At 37.0% G+C, this 9,699-nt stretch overlaps 1 pseudogene; it reads right to left on the reverse strand.

Moving 5' to 3' along the window:
- Window positions 1-3,069: 3,069 nt before the first annotated feature.
- On the reverse strand, window positions 3,070-3,750 carry LOC148207920 (secreted RxLR effector protein 161 pseudogene; annotated as a pseudogene).
- Between the last annotated feature and the right edge of the window lie 5,949 nt (window positions 3,751-9,699).

Genomic DNA, 9,699 nt, shown 5'->3' on the forward strand with positions numbered 1-9,699 from the left:
TTTTGAGTTTACTGTAATGTCCTTCGGACTCACTAATGCCCCTGCGGCATTCATGGATCTCATGAATCGGGTTTTTAAGGAATTTTTGGACCTGTTTGTGATCGTATTTATCGACGATATTTGAATTTACTCCAAGACAGAAGAACAGCACGAAGAACATTTGCGACGGGTCTTTACCGCCTTGAGGGGGAATAGCTTGTATGCGAAATTCTCAAAATGGGAGTTTTGGTTGGATAAGGTGGCCTTCCTTGGCCACATAGTCACCAGGGAAGGTATTGCCGTGGACCCGGCCAAAGTAGAGGCGGTCAGTGGTTGGCCAAGGCCTCGCACAGTGACCGAAATCTGCAGTTTTCTCGGGCTAGCTAGCTATTACAGGAGGTTCGTCCAAGATTTCTCCCGGTTGGCAGCGCCCTTGACTCAGTTGACCCGTAAGAATGCCACATTCGCTTGGAGCATGGGTCCGAGAAGAGTTTTCAGGAACTAAAGAAGCGTTTGGTCACGGTCCCGGTACTAACGGTACCGGATGGGACGGGAGGTCTAGTGGTGTATAGTGATGCTTCGCGGAGAGGTTTGGGTTGCGTTCTGATGCAACATGGGAAAGTCATAGCCTATGCCTCGCGGCAGTTAAAGGTACACGAGCTTAATTACCCCACCCATGATTTGGAGCTTGTTGCGGTGGTGTTTGCCCTGAAACTATGGAGACACTACCTTTATGGGGAAAAGATTCAAATTTTCACCGACCACCAAAGTTTGAAATATTTCTTCACTCAGAAAGAACTTAACCTAAGGCAGAGGAGGTGGTTAGAACTGGTAAAGGACTATGACTATGAGATCAACTACCATCCGGACAAGGCGAACGTGGTGGCCGATGCACTCAGTAGGAGGGCAACGAGCATGGCACCTCCGACAGTGTCTCGTAGACCAGTACTAGACGAGTTGGATCGTTCTGAGGTGGAGTTAGCAGTGGAGAATGTCTCGGCAGTGTTAGCTCGACTCTCGGTTGAACCCACTTTCAGACAGCGGGTCATCGCTGCACAGAAGGGAGATTCCAGCCTGAGCAAGGGTTTCAGTATGTTAGGTCAAGGGGATTTTTCTCTTTCTGGAGATACGGCCCTGCTTTATCAGGGGAGACTGTGTGTACCAAGAGACTTCTCTTTAAGGAAGGACCTATTAACCGAGGCTCATAGTACCCCGTTCTCGGTGCGTCCTGGGAGCACCAAAATGTACAGGGATCTTAAGAAACACTACTGGTGGCATAACATGAAGCGCGAGATTGCCCAGTTTGTTATTAAGTGTTTGATGTGTCAACAGGTGAAGGCCTCAAGGCAGAGACCTGCCGGGTTGCTGCAACCTCTAAGTGTACCGGTGTGGAAATAGGATGACATAGCCATGGACTTCATTACAGGGTTGCCGAGGACGGCTAGAGGTTTCACAGTGATCTGGGTAATTGTGGATCGCTTAACAAAGTCTGCGCATTTCATACCAGGCAAGGCCACCTTTTCAATAGAAAGGTGGCCGGAGTTGTATATGCAAGAGATAGTTAGACTCCATGGCATACTAGCGTCCATCGTGTCAGATCGAGACCCCCGCTTCACGTCAACTTTTTGGCGAAGTTGGCATAAAGCACTTGGGACTCAGCTCAATTTTAGTACGGCGTTCCATCCCCAGACTGATGGCCAGATTGAGCGACTGAATCAGATTTTGGAGGATATGTTGAGGGCTTGCGTACTGGACTTCGGTGGTTCTTGGGACAAATACCTATTCTTAACGGAGTTTGCCTACAACAATAGTTATCAGTCAACTATTGCCATGGCCCCATATGAAGCTTTGTATGGGAGGAAGTGTAGGTCGCCGGTGCATTGGGACGAGGTCGGTGAGAGGGCCCTGTTGGGACCAGAGTTGGTGCAGGAGACTAATAGCGCCATCCAAAGGATTAGGGCAAGAATGCAGTCGGCTCAGAGCAGACAGAAGAGTTACGCTGATGTTAGGCGAAGAGCATTGGAGTTTGATGTTGGCTACCACGTTTTTCTTCGTGTGGCATCGGTGAAGGGAGTTCTACGTTTTGGTAAGAAGGGAAAACTCAGTCCAAGATTTATTGGTCCTTTTGAGATCTTGGAGCGCATTGGCCCAGTCGCTTACCGGTTGGCCTTGCCACCGTCGTTGATTGCAGTGCATAACGTGTTCCACATGTCCATGCTGAGGAAGTATGTCCATGACCCTTCACACGTCTTGGATTATGAACCACTGTAGGTGGACGAAACCTTGTGTTATAAGGAGGTACCCATTGAGATCGTAGCAAGAGAGACCAAGGTGCTGCGGAATCGGGCAATTGACATGGTGAAGGTCTTGTGGAGAAATCACCAAGTAGAGGAAGCCACCTGGGAAAAGGAGGGACGAAATTAGTGCCCGGTACCCTGAATTATTCGAACGACGAACTTTCGAGGACGAAAGTGTCTAAAGGGGGGAAGTCTATAACGCCCCGCGTTACTCAGGTTAGTTGATCTCAAATCCCCGGGCCTCTTTTCTTAGAAATTTCTTTTTTTTTATTTCATTGTTCATTTCATTTTATTTCGAGCTGCTATGGTAATTGTTGTGAGTGTTGAAGTGTACTTACGTATCCAATTATTGTGTAACGAGGAAATTATTTTCTCTATAATTGTTCTGGTCCGTTGGGCCCAACTTGTTACAATAATGGGCTGTATTCAATAGTGTCTCCAGGAAAAGGTACCCAACTTGATCCATGTACTATTGATTGTTTAGGCTATTTACTTGAACTTGATCAAGTTTATGTCTCTACATAAAGTCCAAGTACTCATTATAATAGCCAAGGGTTCGTAGTTTATTGGATTTATTAAAAAACAAATTCACTTTCATTTAACAACATTTGTCTGAATAACCTCACATTAATGTTCACTGTTTAGAAAGTACGAGTTTTAGGACAGTGTACCCAACAAACTCCCACTTGGACTAAAACTCCTAGTGGGTTTACAACGTGGTTGAGTTAAGTGCGAGAAATGTAAATACAATAAACTAGGGCATCTCATACCCAATTTCTCCCACTTGCCCTATTTATTCTAATCGTAGTCCTAAACTTTTTAGATGACTCTCAAAAACACTAGCCGGGAAGGCCTTCGTAAACGGATCAGCAATGTTGTGCTCAGACGCTATTTGTCTTACACTAACGTCTCCTCTCTGCACAATTTCTCTGATGAGATGGTATTTGCGCTCAATATGCTTTCCGCGCTTATGGCTTCTCGGTTCTTTGGAGTTCACCACTGCCCCACTGTTATCGCAATACAAAGTGATGGGCAGATATATGTCTGGAACAACTTCTAGACCATTTAGGAACTTCCTAAGCCATACTGTTTCCTTGGCTGTTTCGCATGCAGCAACATATTCTGCTTCCATTGTGGAGTCGGCAATGCAGCTCTGCTTTATACTTCTCCACACTACTGCTCCTCCATTAAGAGTGAACACCGATCCCGAAGTAGATCTCCTTGAGTCTATATCAGTCTGAAAATCGGAGTCAGTGTATCCAGTAAGGATCAGATCCTTATTTCCATACACGAGCACATAGTTCCTTGTTCTCCTAAGATACTTGAGGATATTCTTAACAACAGTCCAATGTGCATAAGCGGGATTGGACTGATACCTACTGACTATCCCTACTGCAAAGCATATGTCTGGTCGGGTACATAGCATTGCATACATCAAACTCCCGACTGTTGATGCATAGGGAACACGTCTCATATCCTCAATTTCTTGAGGTGTCTTATAACATTGTTCCTTCGATAGATGTATTCCATATCTGAAAGGTAGAAGACCTCTCTTGGAATCCTGCATCTTATATTTAGACAACACTTTGTCTATATAGGATGTTTGAGACATAGCTAGCGTTCTGTTCTTTCGTTTTCGAACTATTTGGATACCTAGAACATATTGCGTCTCTCCAAGATCTTTCATTTGAAATTGGGTTGCTAGCCAATTTTTTATGTCAGTTAAATATCCTACATTATTCCCAATAAGTAGGATGTCATCTACATACAAAACAAGAAATGCTACCGTGGAGTTGATGATCCTTTTGTAAACACAAGGTTCATCAATATTTTGTTCAAAACCGTAAGATTTGACCGCAGCGTCAAACCTCATGTTCCAGGATCTGGATGCTTGTTTTAATCCATAAATGGATTTTTTAAGTTTGCAAACTTTTTGCTCCTGACCCTGTTCTACGAACCCTTCTGGTTGGACCATATAGATACTTTCGTCAAGATTACCATTCCGAAAGGCAGTTTTGACATCCATTTGCCAAATTTCATAATCATAAAAAGTGGCAATGGATAATAGTATCCTAATAGATTTAATCATAGCAACAGGTGAAAAGGTTTCTTCATAGTCTATCCCCTCCACCTAGGTGTAACCTTTTGCTACTAGTATCCTAATTAAATATGATTTAATTAAATTAATGTCATATATTAATTTGGTTAAATTAAATTAGATTTAATTAAATTAAATTAATAATTCTTTTTTTAATTAATTATTATTTTAATTAAAATAAAAGAAGAAAGGGAAAGAAAATGGGAGAAAACCTCCCACTTCCCACTTCCCACTTCCCACCATTGGGGAAGTGAGTGGGGGAAGTGGTGACTTCCCCCTCACTCCTCCGTCCCTATAAAGGGGAGGTTCTTCATCTCTTTTAAAAAGTCCAAACGTCGGTTGATAGAGTTTCCGAAACTCTAAACGTGAAAAGCTCTCTCTCGATTTCTCAATTTCTCTTTCAATTATAAAACGGTTCCCACAAACCGAGTTCTTAATATCCAGAGGATAGCAAGGAAGATTTTGTGGTGGCGTTGGTGTCTACATTGAAGAGGTGTCTTCAAAGGTATGTATCACTAACTTTTTCTTATTCATGCTTATATGTCTTTTCTTTGTTGTAATTCTAAGACAAGATCGAAGCACACGCGTTCGTGCGTTTCCGCTGCGCGATCTGATCCCTTCAATATTTATAGAGAGAGAAAATCCTAAGACCATTAGGATATCTTATCATTTTGTATATAAAATAAATTTCTCCTTAGTCTAGGGGAAATTTCAAGACCTTCAGGATATCTTATTCTTTTAATTTAATTAATAATAAACAAATTAATCAAATCAATTAACAATTAACAATTAATTAATTTAATTAATAACTATGAATCTAAATAATAATCAATTAATTTAAATTTAAATATTAATTAAATAAATAATAATTAATTATTTAACTTTTAATTAAATATCACATATTTAATTAAAACTATATGTTTGAATCATATTTAAATGCATCTCTCTTGTATAATCTATAGTTTTAATATCTATAGTTTTAATATGACTCAAATTCATATTAATTATTTGAATCCTATTCAAATATTTCTCTCATAGTATATAGTTTAATTATTGAATCTCTATTAAAAAATAAACTATGTATACAATGTATCATAATATACATAATATAAATTCCCTGATATATAATTTGAACATTTCAAATTCTCTCAAAATCTTGATCCTCGTTTTACCCATTGTGAGCTAGCAAAAGGACCTAATGGACCTACAGATCAGAAGCTTCAACAGTACGAGGTTAATTGATTAAACTTATTAATCAAATTAACCAATATTCGTTAACTGCAGATCATTCTACTAAAGATCTGCAGCTGCACTATTCTCACTGCAGGATATTTCGTGTCCACGGAAATTGACCATTCGCGGTAAGTTCATCCTTAACGAGTGCACGTAACTCTATCTGGGTCAAATTACCATTTTACCCCTGAGTTACATCTTGCTCCTTAAATACCACTATTCCTCGAATGAACAATCCAGTTATGGTCCGATCAATAATCGGAAGTCCCTCTCGGGCTAGTGGGAGGATGTGGCCCTTTGTTCAACTCCCGGAGTCAGCATGTAAGGGAACACTCATCTACTTCCCTAAGTCGGGAAGGAGTGAATTCCATCTTGCGTAGTGATGTTTCCAGCTCCACGCTCGGTCTCGTCCCAAAAATGGTAGGATCATTGAGTCGGCAACCCGGGCCACTCTCACCCATACAAACCAAAGGACGATCCCTTATAAGTAGGAGTCCCTAACTCGGTCAGGATTAAGATCGAGTTACCTGGTCATCCTATGAGATAACAATCTATTGACTAGCGGTACGGTCCGATCTTATACAAACTCATTGTACAGGATACCCCCACTCGCATGTCTCTACATGAAGGACCTAGATAAATTTGTTTGGAACTATTACAAAACGGGTTGTATCCATAGTGTTACCAGGATAAGGTACCCAACCTTATCCATATACTATAGACCATTTAGGTTATTACTGGAACATTATCCATTTGTATATCGAATATATATTGTATATCGAATATGTACATTGTATATTAAATATATACTATATATCAAATATATACATTGTATATTAAATATATATTGTATATCAAATATATACTGTTTTAGTTAAATTAAATAACCTTGGATCTTAGTTTATTGGAATACGAGTAATGCAAATAAATAATAAGATAATTCTTTATTGAATAAATAATTTGCTCATAAATTAGAAATACACGAGCTAAGGGCACCAAACTCAACAACCTGATGTGGAAGTGAGACCCTCTATTTATAAGTAGGGGACCCGACAAGCTATTCGACATGTGGTGATGTGTGTTGGCTTGAAGGTCGGACATTTTGGGTGCCTAAGGTCAAACCCAGATGACGGCTACATTACTAAGAGGCATCTTAGTAGCGTTATATAACTAAGTATGGCAGGTCGAACTTGTTAGAGACAATGTTTAGGTAGGACTTGGTTCATTTGGACCTTCCTCCATCCTCCACATGGCAGCTAATTTTCTTTCGCCAACATTGGCCCCAACTCTGCTTGGTCGTGAGTGCGACCTGGTAGAGGAGTTTTCTGAATTTGAAAATTTGCCTAAGTGGCGACTTCATTGCTTGGAGCTCAATGGTACCGAACTAGCGAAATAATATCGTTAGGAATGTAAAAGATTGGTATGACCGCTATCGGAGCACTCAAAACGTTTCTGATGCTCGGTATGCTGTTAGATCTTAACCATTGACTTTTGGACACGTGTAAGGTTGAGATGAATTTTTGATTTGCTATAAGTAATCCTCATATCCATCTCCACCTTTTACACTTTCTTGTTTTTGAAATTCTTGAGTCCGACCTAGTAAACTCGGTGCTTCCTTTTAGGTTGGTCTTCTGCCTTTGAAAATTTTCTTGTTATATTTCGTTTTATTGGAAATGTCCAGCTCTAGCGATCCGTCTTTCAATGTTATAATTGGCTGGAAAGAGAGCAGATCGTCCTATAGTTATGTAAATAGTGCCTCGATTAGCGGGTTTCTTATGACAAACCTTTGGCACCCCGTTCCCGAGTGGTTTCACTTTGTGAATAGATTTAATGAGGAGCTTGAAGTAGATGCTCCTCACAGTAGTTTTAGGCTAAATTATAGTATATCTATTTTATATTTTCTGATCTATTTTTTTTTTCAAATACACTATATGAGGAAAAGGTTAATAGAAAAATCTTTTAAAATGACCAATTACACAAACATGCTTTCACAAATAATTTATTATTAAAAGAAGAAAACTATTATTAAAATCAACTCTTTTAATATTTTTATTTTTAGAATTTATTTCAAAAATATTGAGTGACAAATACAAGAGTATAGATCGGAGCAAATAATATGTTAAATAAAATAAATATGTCTTAACCACCAAGGTACAATTGTATTATTCTTTGAATACACATCATATTTTTTTACTATATATTTAAAGAAACATTGCATAGTTAACCCCAAAATTATGAAAACTTACTCATACCTCCCTGATTTAACTAGTGAAGGATTCTCGTAAACTTACAAAAATTGATTTTAAAATATTGTAATAATTCATTTTTTTTGTTCATAATTAAATAACTGACATTATGACCATTAAACTTTTTAAAATATATTATTTTGGCATCAAATTTTTGTTAGTTTACCAGTGTTCAAATTTACAATTTATGAATATGAAAATAACGATCCCAAAATTCCACGGTTAATTAAGCAATGTTCTCTTAAATATATAAAATTGCCGAGAAGAGTCTAGTAGTAGCTTAGAAGTAGTAGTAGTTACTTCTAATATTTTAGATGAAAAGATATTTTTGGTTGTATATATATATATGAAACATTTTCAACTTCAAAGGTTATGTAAGAGCAAACTGAGACTATGATGAGTTTGAACCGAAAGCACAGGAATAAGGATCAAACATTAGTTTAAAACGTCTCAACTTCTTACAATGTGACACAACTTTCACCATCTCGTATTTGAACATACTCACAAAATTGAGCCTCCAACCTCAAGGGAAGGAGAATATGTCTTATTGCTTAACATTTGATAAAATTATACACAATCAACTACTACGTTTTGATAATTGATATAGGTGAATTTATCTTAGAATATAGTCTATAAATAATGGACGTATGATATATTTGTAAAGTTTTTTTTAGTACATGTATTTCGAAAGTTATAGTCAATAAGTAATATTCTTTGACATTTGATGGTTTACTAATAGTCAACTAGTGGTTGATGTCTATGTGCTCTAAGATCTATGTGATTTGAGAGTGTTTTTAAAATAAGTGATTTTAGTAAAACTACTTCAATTAAAGTACTTAAACATAAATTTTTAATAAAAGTACTTTAAGTGATTCATCGACAAGTATTTGGGTCAGATGCACTTAAAAATTACTTTCTTACAAAGCACTTTTTTTCCGAAAGTAATTATAAACTAACTTCCAAACATGATGAATTTGAGTGGAAAGTATTTTGGGTGACGACAAAAATGCTAACTCTAAGTGGCCGTTTGTTTTTCGAGAATGTAGATGTTCGGCATCTAGCGATGCTTGAAATTTCAGATGCCCAAAATTTTAGATATCCGACATCTTCACATACCCATGTTTGTTTCCTAGGAATATTTATTAAGGATGTCCGGGAATATTTGGATAGCCACGTTTGTTTTGCAGGATTTGTTTTTGGGATGTGTTAAATTTATAGAATGTTCCAAAAATGCCCTCACGATTACTCATATAATTTATAAATTCATTTAATATAATAGATTTATTTTAATTAATTTAATATTTTGTTTTTTTATATGTTGTTGTGGAGAACGAATTAATTCCTATTAATTTAATATATATTTCATTTTCAACTTTAATATTTTTCCAAAAACACAATCATATAATTGGTATTATTTTCCATAAAATTTATTTATCTTACCATCATATTATATTTTTAGGAAAAATATCACAAATATATTTGTCATCAAAAAATTGTTTGATTTAAAATTATATATTTCTGATAATAAATATTATTGATAATTTAATTCCTTCAAAATATTAAAAATAAATTCATATATTATATAATTTAATTGTAGTTTATTTTATATGTAAATGTAATATACAAATATACTTAATTGCATAAAATTGCTTATCCATTAATTTATTTGAATTATAAATTTAAAAATAAAATAAAATATTTTTTGGGAAAAAATAAAGAAAATATATGCAAAAAAAATGAAAGGCAAAAATGTAGAGAGCGGATGCCCTCAACACCGGAATCTTGGATACCCACGTTTCAAAAAGGCATCTAAAACTCGCTAAATGCCTCCCGTACGGGTATTTAG

Source organism: Momordica charantia, unplaced genomic scaffold (assembly GCF_013281855.1).
Source record: "Momordica charantia cultivar OHB3-1 unplaced genomic scaffold, Mcharantia_2.0 BLBB01000028.1, whole genome shotgun sequence".
NCBI lineage: Eukaryota > Viridiplantae > Streptophyta > Magnoliopsida > Cucurbitales > Cucurbitaceae > Momordica > Momordica charantia.